The following is a 24,155-nucleotide window of genomic DNA, read 5'->3' on the forward strand; positions in this document are numbered from 1 at the left end:
AGTGTTTCATTTACACTGAAAATTTTTCTGTGCAAATCAGAATATCTTGATTATTTATTTTATTACACTTATTTTTTGTTTATTTAATTATTTAATATAAGTAATTTTATTGTATTTTTGTCTTAGTATATTTTATAGAATTGATTTTTTAAATTATAGTGTATTGGTAATGTAAGTGTTTTATGAAATATTATTTTAAATTTTTTTAAGTAGATTTTATTTATTGTACCATTTGTATCAGGGTTTATCAAAATTTTAGCATTTATTTTACTTGTCTCCATTTAGGTTGATTTATAAATAATTTATAGTTAATGTATCAAATTATTATTAAATTATTTATAGAAATGAGATGTTAATCGTTTCCCCAGATATCTATTTTCTTAAGAAAAAATTTAATTTTTTAAAGTTATTTGTTTTTATTTAATTTTTTAAGTAAAAATATTAACTTATTTATTCTTTAAGGGATAAGCTTTGAAGTTAATAACCTATAATTTATTTTATAGAAACATAATGATAAGCTTTAAACCAGCTATCTTTAAGATTACGTTTTAGTTCATTATTTTTTATTTTGATTTTTAAATATTTTAGGTTTTTTATTAAGATTATTAATTTAATTTTAAAATTTTTGTAATAATGATAGAATTAGTATATTTATTTGTATGAAATTTTTACCTTGTGAACTTATTATAAGGAACTAGGCAAAATTGATTTCCGCCTGTTTATCAAAAACATGTCCTCTTGTTTATACTTTGAGGTCTGGCCTGCTCACTGAGCGTATTTTTAAATAGCCGCGGTATTTTGACCGTGCGAAGGTAGCATAATCATTAGTCTCTTAATTAGTGGCTGGAATGAATGACTTGACGAGAAATCAACTGTCTCTTAATAAATTTTTGAATTTAACTTTTGAGTGAAAAGGCTTAAATTCTTCTTTAGGACGAGAAGACCCTATAGAGCTTGACATTTTAATTTTATATAGTTTTTTGTTGGTATTTCTATATTTAATGATGATGTTTTGTTGGGGTGACATGAAGAATAGATAAACTCTTCATTATTATATCATTTATTTATGTTTGTTATTTTGATCCATAATTTATGATCATAAGATTAAGTTACCTTAGGGATAACAGCGTAATTGTTTTTGAGAGCTCATATCGACAAAGCAGATTGCGACCTCGATGTTGGATTAAGAAAAATTTTGGGTGCAGGAGCCCAATGATTAGGTCTGTTCGACCTTTAGATTCTAACTTGATCTGAGTTCAGACCGGCGTGAGCCAGGTCGGTTTCTATCCTAAGATTATTAATCCATATTAGTACGAAAGGACCATTTGGTTAAAATATTTTTTGTTATATTGAGTAATATTAATTTATTTACTATTTTGACAGATTAATGTGTTGAATTTAGAATTCATTTATGTAGATTTTTATCTACAAATAGTATTGATACTTTATGATTTATTTATATTTATTTTGAATTTTCTTTTATTGGTTATTTGTGTTTTAATTAGTGTTGCCTTTTTAACTTTATTAGAGTGTAAGGTTTTAGGTTATATTCAGATTCGAAAGGGTCCAAATAAGGTAGGTTTTGTTGGAATTCCTCAGCCATTTAGAGATGTTATTAAGTTAATTTGTAAGGAGCAGCCAATTCCTATTATATCTAATTACCTACTTTATTATTTTTCCCCTGTTTTTAATTTAATGATTTCTTTAGCCGTTTGATTAATTTTTCCTTATTTAACTTATATGTGTTCTTTTTCTTATGGATTTTTATTTTTTTATGTTGTACTAGATTAGGTGTTTATACTGTTATAATTGCTGGTTGATCTTCTAATTCAAATTATTCATTATTAGGTTCTCTTCGTTCTGTTGCTCAAACAATTTCTTATGAAGTTAGATTAGCTTTAATTTTATTGTCTTTAATTATTTTAATTGGTAGTTTTAATATGTTTGATTTTATAAACTATCAGCTTTATTGTTGATTTATTATTATTTCTTTTCCTTTAGCTTTAGCTTGTTTTGCTTCTTGTTTAGCTGAAACTAATCGTACTCCTTTTGATTTTGCTGAAGGGGAATCTGAGTTAGTTTCAGGACTTAATATTGAGTATGGTGCGGGTGGTTTTACTTTAATTTTTTTAGCTGAATATACTAGAATTGTCTTCATAAGAATATTATTGGCTTTAATTTTTTTAGGTGGTGATTTTTATTCTTTTATATTTTTTATTAAGCTTGCTATTATATCTTTTGGTTTTATTTGGGTTCGTGGAACATTACCACGGTTTCGTTATGATAAATTAATGTACTTAGCTTGAAAAAGTTTTTTACCTTTATCTTTGAATTTTTTTATTTTCTTAGTTGGTTTAAAGATTTTATTTATCTCATTTGTTTAGTGAAATTTTTTGAGAAAAGTTAATAGAAGAGTTAAACTTCTAATTTTATGTTTTCAAAACATATGCTTTTCCTAAGCTAATTAACTTTATTCCTTAATTAATTTATCTCATGCGTTTGCGACATGGAAATTAATTAAGAAATATGTAAAGTAGATAATTGTTAAGATTTGACCTGTTATAATATAAGGTTCTTCAACAGGTCGTTTACCAATTCACGTTAGTAAGCATACAACAACTACTATAATTCAGAATAAAATTTGATTAATAGGGTAAAATTGAATGCCTCGGAATGGTGTTTTATTATAAAATGGTAAAATTATTAAGATTCTAATTGATAAAAATAATGCAATAACACCTCCTAATTTATTAGGGATAGATCGTAGAATTGCATATGCAAATAGGAAATATCACTCTGGTTGAATGTGAACTGGTGTTACTAATGGGTTGGCAGGTACAAACTTATCTGGATCTCCTAATAGTTAAGGATTGATTAAACATAATATAATTAATAATGATGTTATTATTACAAATGTAATAGAATCCTTAAAGGTAAAGTATGGATGGAATGGAATTTTTTCAATATCTCCATTTAGTCCAAGAGGATTATTAGATCCTGTTTGGTGAAGAAAAAATAAATGAATTGCTGCTATAGCAGCAATAATAAATGGTAATACAAAATGGAATGTGAAGAATCGATTTAATGTTGCATTATCAACAGCGAATCCTCCTCATACTCATTGGAGTAAATCTGTTCCTAAGTATGGGATTGCTGATAATAAATTAGTAATTACTGTTGCACCTCAAAAAGATATTTGGCCTCAGGGTAAGACATATCCTATAAATGCAGTTGCTATAACTAAAAATAAAATCACTGTACCAATTATTCAGGTATGTATATATATATAAGATCCGTAGTAAATTCCCCGTCCTACATGTAAGTAAATACAAATAAAAAATATAGATGCTCCATTTGCATGTAAGGTTCGGATAATTCAACCATTATTTACGTCTCGGCAGATGTGTACTACACTACTGAATGCTATTTCAATATTTGATGTATAATGTATAGCTAAAAATAGTCCAGTTACGATTTGAATTACCAAACATATCCCTAATAGGGATCCAAAATTTCATCAAAATGAAATATTTGTTGGGGCAGGTAAGTCTATTAAAGAGTTATTAATAATTTTAATTAAAGGATGTCTTAATCGTAAGGGTTTATTCATTAGTAATTATCTTATTTTACGAATAGGTCCCTGATTAATATTAGTGATTTTAACAACTGCTAGTAGTGCTAAAAATAAATAAATTATTATTATTATTGTAATAATGTATGTTGGTCTGTTATATAATTTTTCTAAAGATATTGTTATTTCTTGATAATTGATTGAATTATCAATATTTATAGTTTCGGTGATTTTGAAAAAGTCTATAAATATAGATATATCTAGAATAATTAATATTGATATGATAAATACTCACATTATTAATGTAATAATTATAGTAATTGATTTACGCTGAAATATTTCGTTTGATGCAATTCTTGTAATGTAAATAAATAATACTAGTATACCACCAAGAAATGTTAAAAATAAAATATATGATAATCAACATCTTTCTATTATTGTTCCTGTTATTAATCCAACTAGGAAGGTTTGAAGGATAATAAAAAGCATTATTGATATTGGGTGTCTTAATTTAATAAAATTAATATTTATTACATTTGATAATGATATAATTATTATTTTGATCATTTCAGGGGTTAGTTTATTTAAAATAATGTTTTGGGAACCGATGATGGAAGCTTTTCCACCTCTGAAGTTTTAAAAGTGGGGGCTGGACTTATTTCCGGTTAACAAGACCGGCGTTTTTTTTTAAACTATTAAAACTAATGTTTATATTCTCTATTTTTACTTCTTTATTGATTTATTTTGCTGGTGTTTATGTTTTTTCTTCTAAACGTAAACATTTATTAATGGTTCTTTTGAGATTAGAATATATTGTTCTTTCTTTATTTATATTAGTTATTGTTTTTCTTATTGAGTTTGATTATGATTATTTTTTTCCTGTTATTTTTTTAGTTTTTTCTGTTTGTGAGGGTGCTTTAGGTCTTTCTATTTTAGTTTCAATAATGCGTTCTCATGGTAATGATTTTTTTAATTCTTTTGGTTTATCTTTATGTTAAAGTATTTATTTATAACTATTATTTGATCCCTCTTTGTTTATTAAATAATTGTTGATGGTTGGTTCATTCTTTAATGTTTCTGTCGAGTTTTGTGTTTATAATTTGTGTTTATTCATATGCTGATTTGAATATAATTAGATATTATTTTGGTATTGATTATTTTTCTTTTATTTTAATTTTGCTTAGTTTTTGGATTTGTTCTTTAATAATCACTGCTAGAGGTTCAGTTTATTTAAGTTCATATCATTCTAATTTTTTTGTTTTTATGGTTTTGATTTTAATAATTATGCTTTACTGTTCATTTGCTAGATTAAGTCTTCTTTCTTTTTATATTTTTTTTGAGGCTAGATTAGTTCCTACTTTACTTTAAATTTTGGGTTGGGGTTATCAACCTGAGCGTTTGCAGGCTGGTGTTTATTTAATTTTTTATACTTTGGTTGCTAGATTACCTTCATTATTAGTTTTATTTAAGGTTTATGATTTTTCTAATACTTTATATTTTCCTTTATTAGTTGATTTTGGTTCTTATTATTTTATGTTTTATGTGTTTATAATTTTGGCTTTTTTAGTTAAGATACCTATGTTTTTGGTTCATTTATGACTTCCTAAGGCTCATGTAGAGGCCCCTATTTCAGGTAGAATGACTCTTGCTGGTGTTTTATTAAAGTTAGGTGGTTATGGTATTTTTCGTGTTATAAAGGTTATTTCTTATTTGGGTTTAAAGTTTAATTATTTTTGATTATCTTTGGGTTTATCTGGGGGTGTTATTGTAAGATTTATTTGTTTTCGTCAGGTTGATTTAAAGTCTTTAATTGCATATTCTTCTGTTGCTCATATAAGAATGGTTATTGGTGGATTGATGACTATGAATTGATGAGGTTGTGTAGGTTATCTTTCTCTAATGGTTGGTCATGGTTAATGTTCTTCTGGTTTATTTTGTTTATCTGATATTATTTATGAACGTTTAGGTAGACGAAGATTATTAATTAACAAGGGTATAATTAATTTGATGCCAAGAATGGTTTTATGATGATTTCTTTTAAGATCATCAAAAATGGCTGCTCCTCCTTCTTTAAATTTGGTAGGTGAAATTAGATTATTAAATACAATTATATCTTGATCTTCTTTTAGATTCTTTGCTTTGTTTTTTTTACCTTTTTTTGAGCTGTTTATACTTTGTATATATATTCTTATTCTCAGCATGGAAATTATTATTCTGGTGTTTATACTTGTTCTCTTGGTTATTGTCGTGAATATCATCTTTTACTTTTACATTGATTGCCTTTGAATATTCTCTGTTTAAAGGGTGATTATTTCTTTGTTTAGTTTGCTTAAGTATTTTAATTAAAAATATTGTTTTGTGGAATCAATGAAATGAAGTTTTTCATCATAGGCCGTGAATTTATTTTCTATTTGATCTTTGAGTTTTTTTTCTTTGTTTTTTTCGAGAACTATAAAATTTATGTTAGGTATTTATTATTTAATAATTGATTATAGAGCTTTTGTTGAGTGAGAGCTTTTCAATTTAAATGGTTCTATAGTTGTTATAACTTTAATTTTGGATTGAATATCTCTTATTTTTATATCTTTTGTTATATATATTTCTTCTTTGGTTATTTAATATAGAGAGGATTATATATCTGGTGAAAAGAATATAAATCGTTTTATTATTATTGTTTTAATATTTATTCTTTCTATAGGTTTTTTAATTATTAGTCCTAATTTAATTAGAATTTTATTAGGTTGAGATGGTTTAGGTTTAGTTTCTCATTGTTTAGTTATTTATTATCAAAATGTAAAATATTATAGTGCTGGTATATTAACTGCACTTTCTAATCGTATTGGTGATGTTGATATTTTAATTTCTATTGCATGAATGTTAAATTTTGGTGGTTGAAATTATATTTATTATTATGATTTTATTTCTAATTCTTTTGAAATACAGCTCATTACTATATTAATTGTTTTAGCAGCTATAACTAAGAGAGCTCAGATTCGTTTCTCTTCATGACTTCCTGCTGCTATAGCAGCTCCTACTCCTGTTTCTGCTTTAGTTCATTCTTCTACTCTTGTTACTGCTGGTGTTTATATATTAATTCGTTTTTGACCAATATTAGATACTTATAATTGTGGTTGATTTTTACTTTTAATTGGTTGTATAACTATATTTATGGCTGGATTGGGCGCTAATTTTGAATTTGATTTGAAGAAGGTTATTGCTCTTTCTACTTTAAGACAACTAGGTTTAATAATAAGAATTTTGGCTATGGGTTATCCAAAGCTTGCATTTTTTCATTTATTGGCTCATGCTTTATTTAAGGCATTATTATTTATATGTGCAGGTTCAATCATTCATAATTTGAAGGATTCTCAGGATATTCGTTTTATAGGATCAATTGTTAATTTCATACCTTTAACTTCAGTTTGTTTTAATGTTTCTAGTTTATCTTTGTGTGGAATACCTTTTTTAGCGGGATTTTATTCAAAGGATTTAATTCTAGAGATGGTTTGTTTAAGATGAATTAATTGTTTAATTTTTTTTCTTTATTTTTTTTTCTACTGGTTTAACTGCTTCTTATTCTTTTCGTTTGTTTTATTATTCAATATCTGGTGATAATAATTTTTATTCTAGATTTTCTTTTGATGATAAGGGTTATTATATTTCATTTGGAATAATTGGTCTATTGTTTGTTGCTGTTTTTGGTGGTAGTCTTTTATCTTGATTAATTTTTCCTATTCCTCATGTGATTGCTTTACCTTATTATTTAAAGTTTTTAACTATTACAGTTGTTATTTTAGGTGCTTATTTAGGTTATCTTATTTCTAATTTTGATTTTTCTCATAATTTATTTTCTTAAGTGTACTTTCTTTTGTCAGATTTGCTGGTTCTATATGACTTATACCTTTTCTTTCAACTAAGTTTATTAGATATATTCCTTTAAAAATAGGTTATTATTCATCTAAGTCATTTGATTATGGTTGGGGTGAATTACTTGGTGGTCAAGGTTTATATAGATTATTTATTTATTTAATTGGTTATATTCAAGGTTGATATGATTCTAATTTCAAGATTTATCTTTTAACTTTTATTTTTTGAATATTAATTTTGGTAATATTAGTTTTCGTTTACTTAAATAGCTTATAATTAGAGCGTGACACTGAAGATGTTAAGGAAGTATTTTTACTTTTAGGTATTTATAAATATAGATATATTATTTTTACAGTGAAAATGTAATGTTTTATTTAAACTATATAAATTTTAGAAATGTTAACGGAGTTTAACCGCTAATATAAAAAGTTAGCAGCTTTCATATTGGCTTTACATTTCCTTAATTGGAACTATTATAGTTCAATTTTATTATTTACAGTAATACGCCTCTTTTTGGCTTCAATTAATAAGAATAAGGGTAGTATATACCAATCTTCCAGGTCTAAACTGACTGCAATATTTCGCTTCTTATTCTATTTAAGGTTGATTGATATTATCAATACTTTTTGAATGCAACCCAAATGTTATGTTTAACTACAACCCTTTATTCTGCTCATTGTAACGCTCCTTGATTTCATTCATGGTATAGTCCACCTAGTAGAACTAGAATAAAAAATATTGTTGATACTGTTCAGATTATAATGTATGATGTTTTAAAAATAATTACAATTGGTAGAATTAGTGCAATTTCTACATCAAAAATTAAAAAGATTACTGCGATTAGGAAGAATCGTAGTGAGAATGGTATTCGTGCTGATCTTTTTGGATCAAACCCACATTCAAATGGTGATCTTTTTTCTCGATCATTAATTAATTTTTTTGATAGTGTTGTTGCCAGGATTATAACAATTATTGGAATAATAAATCTAATGAAAACTCTTGTGGATAGAATTAGAATTGTTTTTCTTGATTTATATCAAGCTTTCTGATTGGAAGTCAAATGTACTATTTATACTAGAAAAACAATTATCTACCTCATCAATAAATAGAGATATATAAGAATAATCATACTACGTCTACGAAGTGTCAGTATCATGCTGCTGCTTCAAATCCAAAGTGGTGTCTTGGTGAGAATTGATTTATTGAGTGTCAAGTAGACATGTTGATAAAGAGATTGTTCCAATAATTACGTGTAAACCATGGAATCCTGTTGCAACAAAGAATGTTGACCCATAAACTGCATCTGCAATGGTAAAAGGTGCTTCTCAATATTCATATGCTTGGAGTATTGTAAAGTATAGTCCTAATAACACTGTGAAGGATAATCCTTGTAGTGCTTGAGTATGATTAGATTCCATTAAACTATGATGTGCTCATGTTACTGTTACTCCTGATGCTAAAAGAATAGCTGTATTAAGTAATGGAATTTGTATAGGGTTAAAGGGTTGAATTCCTATTGGAGGTCATAGTATTCCTAGTTCAATTGTTGGTGCTAATCTTCTTCTAAAGAATGCTCAAAAAAAAGAAACGAAAAATAATACCTCTGATGCAATAAATAAAATTATTCCTCATCGTAATCCAATTGATACAAATCCTGTATGTAATCCTTGATATGTTCCTTCTCGTACTACATCTCGTCATCGTTGAATTATGGTTAGTAGGGTAATTCCAAATCCAATTATAAATAAGTTAATATTAAATAGGTGGAATCATTTTTCTAGTCCTGATACTATTGTTCCTGCTCCTGTTAATGGTCAAGGTCTATAGTCTACTAAGTGGAATGGGTGGTTTGAGTGAGTTGTTAACATAGGTTTAATATACTTCTCTAGAATATAGAGTTCTTAGAATTGAGAAAACATAGGCTTGAATTATTGCTACTGCTGATTCTAGAATTAATAGAAGTATTTGTCCAATAATTAGTAATGAGATTAAGTTTATTGCTATAGATGGTCCTGTGTTTCCTAATAAGGTTAATAATAAGTGTCCTGCAATTATATTTGCTGCTAACCGTACTGCTAATGTACCTGGTCGAATAACATTACTAATTGTTTCAATTATTACTATAAATGATATTCATGCGGGCGGTGTACCTTGTGGTACAAGGTGTGTAAATATATGATTAGTATGGTTAATTCATCCAAATAATATAAATCTTAGCCATATAGGTAGGGCAATTGCAAATGTTAATGCTAAATGTCTTGTTCTAGTAAAAATATAAGGGAATAATCCTATGAAATTGTTAAATAATATTATAATAAGAATTGAGATGAAAATGAATGTTGTTCCAAAAAATGATTTTGGTCCAAGTAGTGTTTTAAAGTCATTATGTAAGGTCAAATTTAGTTTATTTCAGATAATGTTAATTCGTGATGGTGTAAGTCAAAATAGTGATGGGATTAATAATAGTCCTAGAAATGTTCTAGTTCAATTTAATGATAAATTAAAGATGTTAGTTGATGGGTCAAATGTTGAGAATAGATTTGTTATCATTTTCAATTTAAGTTTTTTATTTCAATTGTTCCTTTTTCTGCTCTTTTAATAAGGTTAGGTTTAACTGAGAAGAAGTTTATTTGATGAAACAAGATTAATGTAGCTGAAAATATAATGAATAGTGAGAATCATATAAGAGGGGATATTTGAGGGATTTGGATATAATTTCCCCATCAGAAGTAGTCGTTAATTTACTATTATTTGGTTTAAGAGACCATTACTTACTTTCAGTCATCTGATGAATTTCAAGGTGTACTAATTTTTTTAGTTACTTTAGATTGACACTCTAATGTTATTTATTTTAACTAACTCCTTAAATTACCTTAGATAAACACTTAATAAATAAATTTACTGAAGTTCTTTCAATTACAATTGGTATAAATCTGTGGTTTGCTCCACAGATTTCTGAGCATTGTCCAAAGAATAATCCAGGTCGATTTATTGTGAATGTTCCTTGATTTAACCGACCTGGCGTTGCATCAATTTTAACCCCTAATGCAGGGACTGCTCATGAGTGTAGAACATCTGATGCTCTTGTTAATACTCGTACTTCTGTATTTATTGGTAGGATTGTTCAGTTATCTACATCTAGCAGTCGAAATCCATCGTTTTCTAGGTCTTGTTCTGGTGTTATATAAGTGTCAAATTCTACATCTATGAAGTCTGAATATTCATATCTTCAATATCATTGTCGTCCAATGGTTTTAATTGTGATTATTGCATCTACTGAATCATCAAGTAAATATAATAGTCGTAATGATGGAAGGGCAATAAAAATTAATGTAATTGCTGGTAAAGCTGTTCAGATTGTTTCAATTAAATGTCCATGAAGTATATTACGGTTAGTATAGGCAATAAATAATATATAACTTAAGGCATAACCTACAATTACTGTAATTAATAATAATACGACCATAGTATGATCATGAAAGAATGATAATTGTTCCATTAATGGTGAAGCTCCATCTTGAAGTGATAAATTTGATCATGTTGCCATTAATAAATATTTTCTAATAAAAGGCCAATCCTTTATTTTTAAAACGTAAAAAGTAAATAAATTTATTTTTCATAAATCAAATTTATTCAGCCAGAAATATAAAAACCGAAATTAAATTCATAATATTCTTATCTTTATTATCTTTAGGTGGACTACCACCATTCCTTGGATTCTTACCAAAATGAATTGTAATACAATCGTTAATAGAAAACAATATAACAACTATTATAACTATTATAGTTGTATTAACTACAATTACACTCTACTACTATATACGTATTAGATTCTCAGCTCTAATTATATCATACACAGAAAATTCGTGATCTATAAAGATAAAGTCCCAAAAATCAAGAGTCATTCTTCCTATAACAGTAATAATTTCAACAATACGATTGATTTCAACATCAACCTTAATTTCATTATACTAAGGACTTAAGTTAATCAAACAAATAACCTTCAAAGTTATAATTAAAAGAATAATCGTTTAGGCCTTAGTAAAATTTTACACCTCTAGAATTGCAGTCTAGAATCATAATTGAATATAAGACCTAAATATGATAAGAGAGAAAACATCTCATAAGTAGATTTACAGTCTACCACCTAAAATTCAGCCATCTTACCGCAAAAATGATTATTCTCAACACACCATAAGGACATTGGTACTTTATATTTTCTATTTGGAGCATGAGCAGGAATAGTAGGAACATCAATAAGAATACTTATTCGTGCTGAACTTGGTCAACCCGGATCTCTAATTGGGGATGACCAGATTTATAGAGTTATTATTACAGCTCACGCATTCGTAATAATTTTCTTTATAGTAATACCTATTATAATTGGTGGATTTGGTAATTGACTTGTTCCACTAATAATTGGTGCACCAGATATAGCATTTCCACGAATAAATAATATAAGTTATTGATTACTACCACTTTCACTAACCCTTCTTCTTACATCTTCTATAGTAGATAATGGTGCTGGTACAGGATGAACAGTTTACCCTCCTCTAGCAGGAGCTATTGCACACGGGGGTGCATCTGTAGATCTAGCTATTTTTTCACTACACTTAGCAGGTGTATCATCTATTCTTGGTGCAGTAAATTTCATTACAACAGCAATTAATATACGATCAGAAAGTATAACTTGAGATCAAACACCTTTATTTGTATGATCAGTAGCTATTACAGCATTACTTCTCCTTCTTTCACTTCCAGTTTTAGCAGGAGCTATTACTATATTATTAACAGATCGAAATTTAAATACATCATTCTTTGACCCTGCAGGAGGGGGTGACCCAATTCTATATCAACATCTATTTTGATTCTTTGGACACCCAGAAGTTTATATTTTAATTGTACCGGGGTTCGGAATTATTTCACATATTGTATGTCAAGAAAGAGGAAAAATTGAATCATTTGGAACATTAGGTATAATTTATGCTATACTATCAATTGGACTAATAGGATTTATTGTATGAGCACATCATATATTTACAGTAGTAATGGATGTTGACACACGAGCATATTTTACATCAGCAACAATAATTATTGCTGTACCTACAGGAATTAAGGTATTTAGATGATTAGCTACATTATATGGAACTATATTCAAGTTCAATCCACCATTATTATGAGCTCTAGGATTTATTTTCCTATTTACAATTGGTGGATTAACAGGATTAGTATTAGCAAATTCATCACTTGATATTGTATTACATGATACATATTATGTAGTAGCCCACTTTCATTATGTATTATCTATAGGAGCAGTATTTGCAATTATAGGAGGTGTTATTCAATGATATCCACTATTTTCAGGATTAACTATAAATAATACATGATGAAAAATCCAATTTACAGATCATGTAAGAATTTTAAGGTCGAACAGACCTAATCATTGGGCCCCTGCACCCAAAATTTTTCTTAATCCAACATCGAGGTCGCAATCAGCTTTGTCGATATGAGCTCTCAAAAACAATTACACTGTATCCCTAAGGTAACTTAATCTTATGATCATAAATTATGGATCAAAATAACAAACATAAATAAATGATATAATAATGAAGAGTTAATCTATTCTTCATGTCACCCCAACAAAACATCATCATTAAATATAGAAAGACAAACAAAAAACTATATAAAAGTAAAATGTCAAGCTCTATAGGGTCTTCTCGTCCTAAAGAAGAATTTAAGCCTTTTGACTCAAAAGTTAAATTCAAAAATTTATTAAGAGACAGTTGATTTCTCGTCAAGCCATTCATTCCAGCCACTAATTAAGAGACTAATGATTATGCTACCATTGCACGGTCAATATACCGCGGCTCTTTAAAAATACGCTCAGTGAGCAGGCCAGACCTCAAAGTATAAACAAGAGCACATGTTTTTGCTAAACAGGCGGAAATCAATTTTGCCTAGTTCCTTATAATAAGTTCACAAGGTAAAAATTTCATACAAATAAATATACTAATTCTATCATTATTACAAAAATTTTAAAATAAAATTAATAATCTTAATAAAAAACCTAAAATATTTATAAAATCAAAATAAAAAATAATGAACTAAAACGTAATCTTAAAGATAGCTGGTTTAAAGCTTACTATTATATTTCTATAAAATAAATTATAGGTTATTAACCTCAAAGCTTATCCCTTAAAGAATAAATAAGTTAATATTTTTACTTAAAAAATTAAATAATTAAATTTTTTCTTAAGAAACTAGATATCTTGGGAAACGATTAACATCTCATTTCTATAAATAATTTAATAATAATTATGATACATTAACTATAAATTATTTATAAATCAACCCAAATCGAGACAAGTAAAATAAATACTAACATTTTGATAAACCCTGATACAAAAGGTACAATAAATAAAATCTACTTAAAAAAATTTAAAATAATATTTCATAAAACACTTACATTACCAATACACTATAATTTAAAAAATCAATTCTATAAAATATACTAAGACAAAAATACAATAAAATTATTTATATTACATAATTAAATAAACAAAAAATAAATATAATAAAATAAATAATCAAGATATCCTGATTTGCACAGAAAAATTTTCAGTGTAAATGAAACACTTTACTAATAAGTTATATCTTGAAACTCTTCCTAGTTACACTTTCCAGTACATGTACTATGTTACGACTTATCTCATCTAAATTGAAGCTACTTTAAAATAGAATAGAATAATCAATAAAGAGAGCGAAGGGCGATGTGTACACATCTCAGAGCCAATATCAGTTAAATTAAATAAATTAAATTACTATCAAATCCACCTTCATTAACAGTATTTCACTATCAAATCCGTTATAAACAAAAATCTATTGTAACCCACTTCCTCTTAACTATAAGCTGCACCTTGACCTGAAAGATTTTATAATTATAAATCTTGAGAATTATAACTCTAAAAAGATTCTCTGATAATGGAGATATACAAACAAATAAATTAAGTAGAGTAAATCGTGTATTATCAATCATGGGGTAGGTTCCTCTGAATGGAATGAGATCCCGCCAAATTCTTTGGGTTTAAAGACCTTAACTAATAGTACCCTGGTAAATATAATTAACATTTAAAATAATAGGGTATCTAATCCTAGTTTATTATTTAAATTTCACAGATTCATAAAAAGGGCCACAAATAAATTTTAACATTTCACCTTACAAATTTATATTTCAACCCTAATAGTATAAACAACTGTTTTAACCAATAATATTCACTTGTATCAATTGTATAACCGCGGCTGCAGGCACGAATTATGCCGATACTAAATCAATTGCTAAATCCAAAATCACTTGATAATTAAATCAAATTACTGCAAAAAGAACATTTAGTCTAACAAAACTTACATATAATACAAAGAAAAAGTGAATAAACATGCAAGAATAAAACTTTTAAAAATAAAAAATACGAAATTTTTAAATTTATTAAATCAGGAAAAAATTAAAGATTCAAATATTTAAAGAAAAAAAAAGAAAAAAAAACCACAAACATTAACAAAAAAAAGAAACGCTCCCCTGTATGACCACAACAACTTCTCTATTATATATAATTAAAGATTAGTATGGAACATGTATAGCAATAAATCTATTATATTCTTTCTTATTTAATCTTTCTTTTCACTAATAAATAAAGAAAGATTAAATAATATAATAAATATATTTAATACAATTATGTAATTTAATATATGTTAATAAGATGAATTCTTTTTTTATATTAAGTTAACTTATATATATATTAGTTAAATAAACTAACTATAGATAATTTATGTTAATTATATTATTATAATTAATATAATTATTTATATTATTATAATATTTTATATTTAAAATTAATAATTTTATTTTTATATCCAATTATAATAATATTAAATATTAAATTACATATTATTATATATATTATATTATAATAACCTATTTTAAGCTAAAAACATAAGTAGCTTTAATCCTAGGTAAATGAATGTATTATAATAATCAATTATTAATAATAAGATGAACTTATAATCTTTTAATTTTAATTAAATGTAATATATTAATATAAATTATTTATTATATATATATATATATATATATATATATATATATATATATATATAAAATAAAAGGAGCAGGATAAATTAATTCTAATTAAACAAAATAATACATAAAAGAAATTCAAAAAAAACTTTCGATTTATATATTAAATAAATGAAGTGCCTTATTAAAGGGTTACCTTGATAGGGTAAATAAAGTAAATAAAATTACCTTCATTAAAATTACATAAGATAGAATTAAACTACCTCCTTTAGTATCAAAAACTAAAGTGCATCATACACCTTAATGTAAAAAGGTAAGCTAAACAAGGTAATGGGTTCATACCCCATTTATAGAGGTATCAATCCTCTCCTTTTTAATGACCAACAACTCTACAAAACTTCTCTTCCTATCAACATTAATGATAGGAACGATCCTGTCCATTTCATCAAATTCCTGATTTGGGGTTTGAATAGGACTTGAGATCAACTTACTTTCATTTATTCCGCTCCTAACAAGAAATAAAAATATAATAATAAACGAATCATCAATTAAATATTTTATTGTCCAAGCAATAGCATCGACAATATTATTATTTTCAATTTTGCTGATTCAAATAAAATATCCCATGGGATGGGAAACAGAATTTATCCCATCAATAATAATTAGATCTAGACTATTATTAAAGATTGGAGCTGCACCTTTCCATTTCTGATTTCCAGAAGTTATAGGAGCATCAGGATGAAATAATTGTTTAACATTAATAACATGACAAAAAATCGCCCCAATAATGGTCTTATCCTATTGTATTCAATTAAGAACTTTTATTTGAACAATTATTATTTTAAGAATTTTATTGGGGCAATAGGAGGTTTAAATCAAACATCCTTACGACAACTTTTAGCATATTCATCAATCAGACATCTAGGTTGAATAATTAGATCATTAACAGTCAGAGAAAACATCTGAGAACTATACTTCATTATTTACTCACTATTAAGATTAATTATAGTTTTATTATTTAAGCAAATAAATTTATTTTTCATAAATCAAATTTATTCGGCCAGAAATATAAAAACCGAAATTAAATTCATAATATTCTTATCTTTATTATCTTTAGGTGGACTACCACCATTCCTTGGATTCTTACCAAAATGAATATAGTTCGACGTCGCGCCAAAGCGAATGAGCACATTTCGCCTACGGCTTAGGCCGCCCTCCTAGTGTGGCTGCTCGGTGTCTGCAGGCAGCGAGGGTCTGCAAGCTTCCTATGTTCGCACCTATGTCACCTGTGCTTGCTTGTCAGAGACAGACTATCGCAAAACATACAACTCACTCCGTGAATTGATTGCTACGGCATCTGTTATCAGCAGTCACAACTAGCAACACCAGTAGCAGCTGACTGCACGCAAAGAATAGGAATGTGCAGTGGGATTTACGTGAACTCGGCGCAAGGCAGATCTTTCCGACATAGGCTTGAGAATCTTACGGGAACACTTGTACTGTTTCTAAATTAAGTGTATGCGTGGGAGGAGGGTGCTTCCTGCGCACTAATAACAGCACGCTTGTCAATTGTGGATGCTAATCATTCGCTTGTATCTTCCTAGACACATCTGCTGGTTGTGAATTATTCCACTTGCATATCAAGGTGCGCATGTAGGTGTGTTAAAAATTCTGGAGGCACTGGGTATTGATCCCAGTACCTCTCGCATACTAAGCGAGCGATCTACCATCTGAGCTACGCCCGCCTACCCGAAGACTAATGGTGCTACATACAGCCATATAGACGACACAGACCCTTGCACTCCCATTATTCAGCAGACAAACACTACTCTCTATGTATCCGTTAGGGTGTCTTTCAGGTTTCGTGCATTCTGTATCGAATCGTAGTTGGCCACAATGAAAGTGGCACGTATAACGTCGAAAATAGAATTCGGACACCGCTCTGAGTAAGACCAACGTGTTGTCCACCCTCTATACTTCAATGAGGTTAAGCCGCGATACCTAAGACAGATCTGCACTCGATGACACCTCGATAACAGCCGGTCCCCACACTTACATCTTGCTCTCCTTACGTCAGTATACATCATATCAGTCTGTGACGCTGGCTTTGCAACATCTTGCGTGCCTTTAGGTTCGCCGCGACCAACACTTACCATGCACTGACCACAAAAAATGGAGGCGCCGCGACTTGAACCCCGGACCTTTCACATGCCAAGCGAACGCTCTACCAACTGAGCTACGCCCCATGCACGAGCAAACTGCGCTATTCCCCATTCTTTGCGACTCAGATGCGCACGGACACGATGGTTGGTTGGTTTGTAGCGGTGAAGGGAGCAGAGTACAAAGGCGCGCACCCGTTCATATACACAAAAGTTCCAAGTAGTTTCGATGCTCTGGTATTACAAATGCAAATTCCGTCTGTTTTTAACGTCTTAAATTGAAAGAGCCGTCAGAAATTGCTCCGTTTTCACTCCTTGTCGACAATCATACAGCACCTGAGGTAACAAACACATCTCGAGCCCCATTGTGCACTCCATTATTCATGCCAACTCAGTGCCTCGCTCTTTACTACTGTGTACCAATGTTGTCGTCCAACTGCAAAACACTGGGCCACAACAAGTTTCCGCGTCTCCATTGCAGTGCGCATACTACGAAACGCTCCCCAAACTTGGCACTCACCCTCGCAGCCGACTTTTCCGACTTTCCACGACGCTCACGCAACGCTCACGCTAGTGACAGCATTATTTATAGTTCGACGTCGCGCCAAATCGAATGAGCACATTTCGCCTACGGCTTAGGCCGCCCTCCTAGTGTGGCTGCTCGGTGTCTGCAGGCAGCGAGGGTCTGCAAGCTTCCTATGTTCGCACCTATGTCACCTGTGCTTGCTTGTCAGAGACAGACTATCGCAAAACATACAACTCACTCCGTGAATTGATTGCTACGGCATCTGTTATCAGCAGTCACAACTAGCAACACCAGTAGCAGCTGACTGCACGCAAAGAATAGGAATGTGCAGTGGGATTTACGTGAACTCGGCGCAAGGCAGATCTTTCCGACATAGGCTTGAGAATCTTACGGGAACACTTGTACTGTTTCTAAATTAAGTGTATGCGTGGGAGGAGGGTGCTTCCTGCGCACTAATAACAGCACGCTTGTCAATTGTGGATGCTAATCATTCGCTTGTATCTTCCTAGACACATCTGCTGGTTGTGAATTATTCCACTTGCATATCAAGGTGCGCATGTAGGTGTGTTAAAAATTCTGGAGGCACTGGGTATTGATCCCAGTACCTCTCGCATACTAAGCGAGCGATCTACCATCTGAGCTACGCCCGCCTACCCGAAGACTAATGGTGCTACATACAGCCATATAGACGACACAGACCCTTGCACTCCCATTATTCAGCAGACAAACACTACTCTCTATGTATCCGTTAGGGTGTCTTTCAGGTTTCGTGCATTCTGTATCGAATCGTAGTTGGCCACAATGAAAGTGGCACGTATAACGTCGAAAATAGAATTCGGACACCGCTCTGAGTAAGACCAACGTGTTGTCCACCCTCTATACTTCAATGAGGTTAAGCCGCGATACCTAAGACAGATCTGCACTCGATGACACCTCGATAACAGCCGGTCCCCACACTTACATCTTGCTCTCCTTACGTCAGTATACATCATATCAGTCTGTGACGCTGGCTTTGCAACATCTAGCGTGCCTTTAGGTTCGCCGCGACCAACACTTACCATGCACTGACCACAAAAAATGGAGGCGCCGCGACTTGAACCCCGGACCTTTCACATGCCAAGCGAACGCTCTACCAACTGAGCTACGCCCCATGCACGAGCAAACTGCGCTATTCCCCATTCTTTGCGACTCAGATGCGCACGGACACGATGGTTGGTTGGTTTGTAGCGGTGAAGGGAGCAGAGTACAAAGGCGCGCACCCGTTCATATACACAAAAGTTCCAAGTAGTTTCGATGCTCTGGTATTACAAATGCAAATTCCGTCTGTTTTTAACGTCTTAAATTGAAAGAGCCGTCAGAAATTGCTCCGTTTTCACTCCTTGTCGACAATCATACAGCACCTGAGGTAACAAACACATCTCGAGCCCCATTGTGCACTCCATTATTCATGCCAACTCAGTGCCTCGCTCTTTACTACTGTGTACCAATGTTGTCGTCCAACTGCAAAACACTGGGCCACAACAAGTTTCCGCGTCTCCATTGCACTGCGCATACTACGAAACGCTCCCCAAACTTGGCACTCACCCTCGCAGCCGACTTTTCCGACTTTCCACGACGCTCACGCAACGCTCACGCTAGTGACAGCATTATTTATAGTTCGACGTCGCGCCAAATCGAATGAGCACATTTCGCCTACGGCTTAGGCCGCCCTCCTAGTGTGGCTGCTCGGTGTCTGCAGGCAGCGAGGGTCTGCAAGCTTCCTATGTTCGCACCTATGTCACCTGTGCTTGCTTGTCAGAGACAGACTATCGCAAAACATACAACTCACTCCGTGAATTGATTGCTACGGCATCTGTTATCAGCAGTCACAACTAGCAACACCAGTAGCAGCTGACTGCACGCAAAGAATAGGAATGTGCAGTGGGATTTACGTGAACTCGGCGCAAGGCAGATCTTTCCGACATAGGCTTGAGAATCTTACGGGAACACTTGTACTGTTTCTAAATTAAGTGTATGCGTGGGAGGAGGGTGCTTCCTGCGCACTAATAACAGCACGCTTGTCAATTGTGGATGCTAATCATTCGCTTGTATCTTCCTAGACACATCTGCTGGTTGTGAATTATTCCACTTGCATATCAAGGTGCGCATGTAGGTGTGTTAAAAATTATGGAGGCACTGGGTATTGATCCCAGTACCTCTCGCTTACTAAGCGAGCGATCTACCATCTGAGCTACGCCCGCCTACCCGAAGACTAATGGTGCTACATACAGCCATATAGACGACACAGACCCTTGCACTCCCATTATTCAGCAGACAAACACTACTCTCTATGTATCCGTTAGGGTGTCTTTCAGGTTTCGTGCATTCTGTATCGAATCGTAGTTGGCCACAATGAAAGTGGCACGTATAACGTCGAAAATAGAATTCGGACACCGCTCTGAGTAAGACCAACGTGTTGTCCACCCTCTATACTTCAATGAGGTTAAGCCGCGATACCTAAGACAGATCTGCACTCAATGACACCTCGATAACAGCCGGTCCCCACACTTACATCTTGCTCTCCTTACGTCAGTATACATCATATCAGTCTGTGACGCTGGCTTTGCAACATCTTGCGTGCCTTTAGGTTCGCCGCGACCAACACTTACCATGCACTGACCACAAAAAGTGGAGGCGCCGCGACTTGAACCCCGGACCTTTCACATGCCAAGCGAACGCTCTACCAACTGAGCTACGCCCCATGCACGAGCAAACTGCGCTATTCCCCATTCTTTGCGACTCAGATGCGCACGGACACGATGGTTGGTTGGTTTGTAGCGGTGAAGGGAGCAGAGTACAAAGGCGCGGACCCGTTCATATACACAAAAGTTCCAAGTAGTTTCGGTGCTCTGGTATTACAAATGCAAATTCCGTCTGTTTTTAACGTCTTAAATTGAAAGAGCCGTCACAAATTGCTCCGTTTTCACTCCTTGTCGACAATCATACAGCACCTGAGGTAACAAACACATCTCGAGCCCCATTGTGCACTCCATTATTCATGCCAACTCAGTGCCTCGCTCTTTACTACTGTGTACCAATGTTGTCGTCCAACTGCAAAACACTGGGCCACAACAAGTTTCCGCGTCTCCATTGCACTGCGCATACTACGAAACGCTCCCCAAACTTGGCACTCACCCTCGCAGCCGACTTTTCCGACTTTCCACGACGCTCACGCTAGTGACAGCATTATTTATAGTTCGACGTCGCGCCAAAGCGAATGAGTACATTTCGCCTACGGCTTAGGCCGCCCTCCTAGTGTGGCTGCTCGGTGTCTGCAGGCAGCGAGGGTCTGCAAGCTTCCTATGTTCGCACCTATGTCACCTGTGCTTGCTTGTCAGAGACAGACTATCGCAAAACATACAACTCACTCCGTGAATTGATTGCTACGGCATCTGTTATCAGCAGTCACAACTAGCAACACCAGTAGCAGCTGACTGCACGCAAAGAATAGGAATGTGCAGTGGGATTTACGTGAACTCGGCGCAAGGCAGATCTTTCCGACATAGGCTTGAGAATCTTACGGGAACACTTGTACTGTTTCTAAATTAAGTGTATGCGTGGGAGGAGGGTGCTTCCTGCGCACTAATAACAGCACGCTTGTCAATTGTGGATGCTAATCATTCGCTTGTATCTTCCTAGACACATCTGCTGGTTGTGAATTATTCCACTTGCATATCAAGGTGCGCATGTAGGTGTGTTAAAAATTCTGGAGGCACTGGGTATTGATCCCAGTACCTCTCGCATACTAAGCGAGCGATCTACCATCTGAGCTACGCCCGCCTACCCGAAGACTAATGGTGCTACATACAGCCATATAGACGACACAGACCCTTGCACTCCCATTATTCAGCAGACAAACACTACTCTCTATGTATCCGTTAGGGTGTCTTTCAGGTTTCGTGCATTCTGTATCGAATCGTAGTTGGCCACAATGAAAGTGGCACGTATAACGTCGAAAATAGAATTCGGACACCGCTCTGAGTAAGACCAACGTGTTGTCCACCCTCTATACTTCAATGAGGTTAAGCCGCGATACCTAAGACAGATCTGCACTCGATGACACCTCGATAACAGCCGGTCCCCACACTTACATCTTGCTCTCCTTACGTCAGTATACATCATATCAGTCTGTGACGCTGGCTTTGCAACATCTTGCGTGCCTTTAGGTTCGCCGCGACCAACACTTACCATGCACTGACCACAAAAAATGGAGGCGCCGCGACTTGAACCCCGGACCTTTCACATGCCAAGCGAACGCTCTACCAACTGAGCTACGCCCCATGCACGAGCAAACTGCGCTATTCCCCATTCTTTGCGACTCAGATGCGCACGGACACGATGGTTGGTTGGTTTGTAGCGGTGAAGGGAGCAGAGTACAAAGGCGCGCACCCGTTCATATACACAAAAGTTCCAAGTAGTTTCGATGCTCTGGTATTACAAATGCAAATTCCGTCTGTTTTTAACGTCTTAAATTGAAAGAGCCGTCAGAAATTGCTCCGTTTTCACTCCTTGTCGACAATCATACAGCACCTGAGGTAACAAACACATCTCGAGCCCCATTGTGCACTCCATTATTCATGCCAACTCAGTGCCTCGCTCTTTACTACTGTGTACCAATGTTGTCGTCCAACTGCAAAACACTGAGCCACAACAAGTTTCCGCGTCTCCATTGCACTGCGCATACTACGAAACGCTCCCCAAACTTGGCACTCACCCTCGCAGCCGACTTTTCCGACTTTCCACGACGCTCACGCAACGCTCACGCTAGTGACAGCATTATTTATAGTTCGACGTCGCGCCAAATCGAATGAGCACATTTCGCCTACGGCTTAGGCCGCCCTCCTAGTGTGGCTGCTCGGTGTCTGCAGGCAGCGAGGGTCTGCAAGCTTCCTATGTTCGCACCTATGTCACCTGTGCTTGCTTGTCAGAGACAGACTATCGCAAAACATACAACTCACTCCGTGAATTGATTGCTACGGCATCTGTTATCAGCAGTCACAACTAGCAACACCAGTAGCAGCTGACTGCACGCAAAGAATAGGAATGTGCAGTGGGATTTACGTGAACTCGGCGCAAGGCAGATCTTTCCGACATAGGCTTGAGAATCTTACGGGAACACTTGTACTGTTTCTAAATTAAGTGTATGCGTGGGAGGAGGGTGCTTCCTGCGCACTAATAACAGCACGCTTGTCAATTGTGGATGCTAATCATTCGCTTGTATCTTCCTAGACACATCTGCTGGTTGTGAATTATTCCACTTGCATATCAAGGTGCGCATGTAGGTGTGTTAAAAATTCTGGAGGCACTGGGTATTGATCCCAGTACCTCTCGCATACTAAGCGAGCGATCTACCATCTGAGCTACGCCCGCCTACCCAAAGACTAATGGTGCTACATACAGCCATATAGACGACACAGACCCTTGCACTCCCATTATTCAGCAGACAAACACTACTCTCTATGTATCTGTTAGGGTGTCTTTCAGGTTTCGTGCATTCTGTATCGAATCGTAGTTGGCCACAATGAAAGTGGCACGTATAACGTCGAAAATAGAATTCGGACACCGCTCTGAGTAAGACCAACGTGTTGTCCACCCTCTATACTTCAATGAGGTTAAGCCGCGATACCTAAGACAGATCTGCACTCGATGACACCTCGATAACAGCCGGTCCCCACACTTACATATTGCTCTCCTTACGTCAGTATACATCATATCAGTCTGTGACGCTGGCTTTGCAACATCTTGCGTGCCTTTAGGTTCGCCGCGACCAACACTTACCATGCACTGACCACAAAAAATGGAGGCGCCGCGACTTGAACCCCGGACCTTTCACATGACAAGCGAACGCTCTACCAACTGAGCTACGCCCCATGCACGAGCAAACTGCGCTATTCCCCATTCTTTGCGACTCAGATGCGCACG

General features: G+C 33.5%; 1 long non-coding RNA gene across 1 annotated transcript in view; it reads right to left on the reverse strand.

Annotated features, from left to right (window-relative positions):
- The window catches only part of LOC126291642 (uncharacterized), a 32,541-nt gene extending 18,870 nt beyond the window's left edge, over positions 1-13,671 (reverse strand). Inside the window, exon 1 of the long non-coding RNA XR_007551828.1 lies at positions 13,340-13,671. This is a non-coding gene — a long non-coding RNA (uncharacterized LOC126291642). The remainder of the gene's footprint in view (positions 1-13,339) is intronic.
- Positions 13,672-24,155: the final 10,484 nt, after the last annotated feature.

This window comes from Schistocerca gregaria, chromosome 9 (genome assembly GCF_023897955.1).
Source record: "Schistocerca gregaria isolate iqSchGreg1 chromosome 9, iqSchGreg1.2, whole genome shotgun sequence".
Taxonomy (NCBI): Eukaryota; Metazoa; Arthropoda; class Insecta; order Orthoptera; family Acrididae; genus Schistocerca; species Schistocerca gregaria.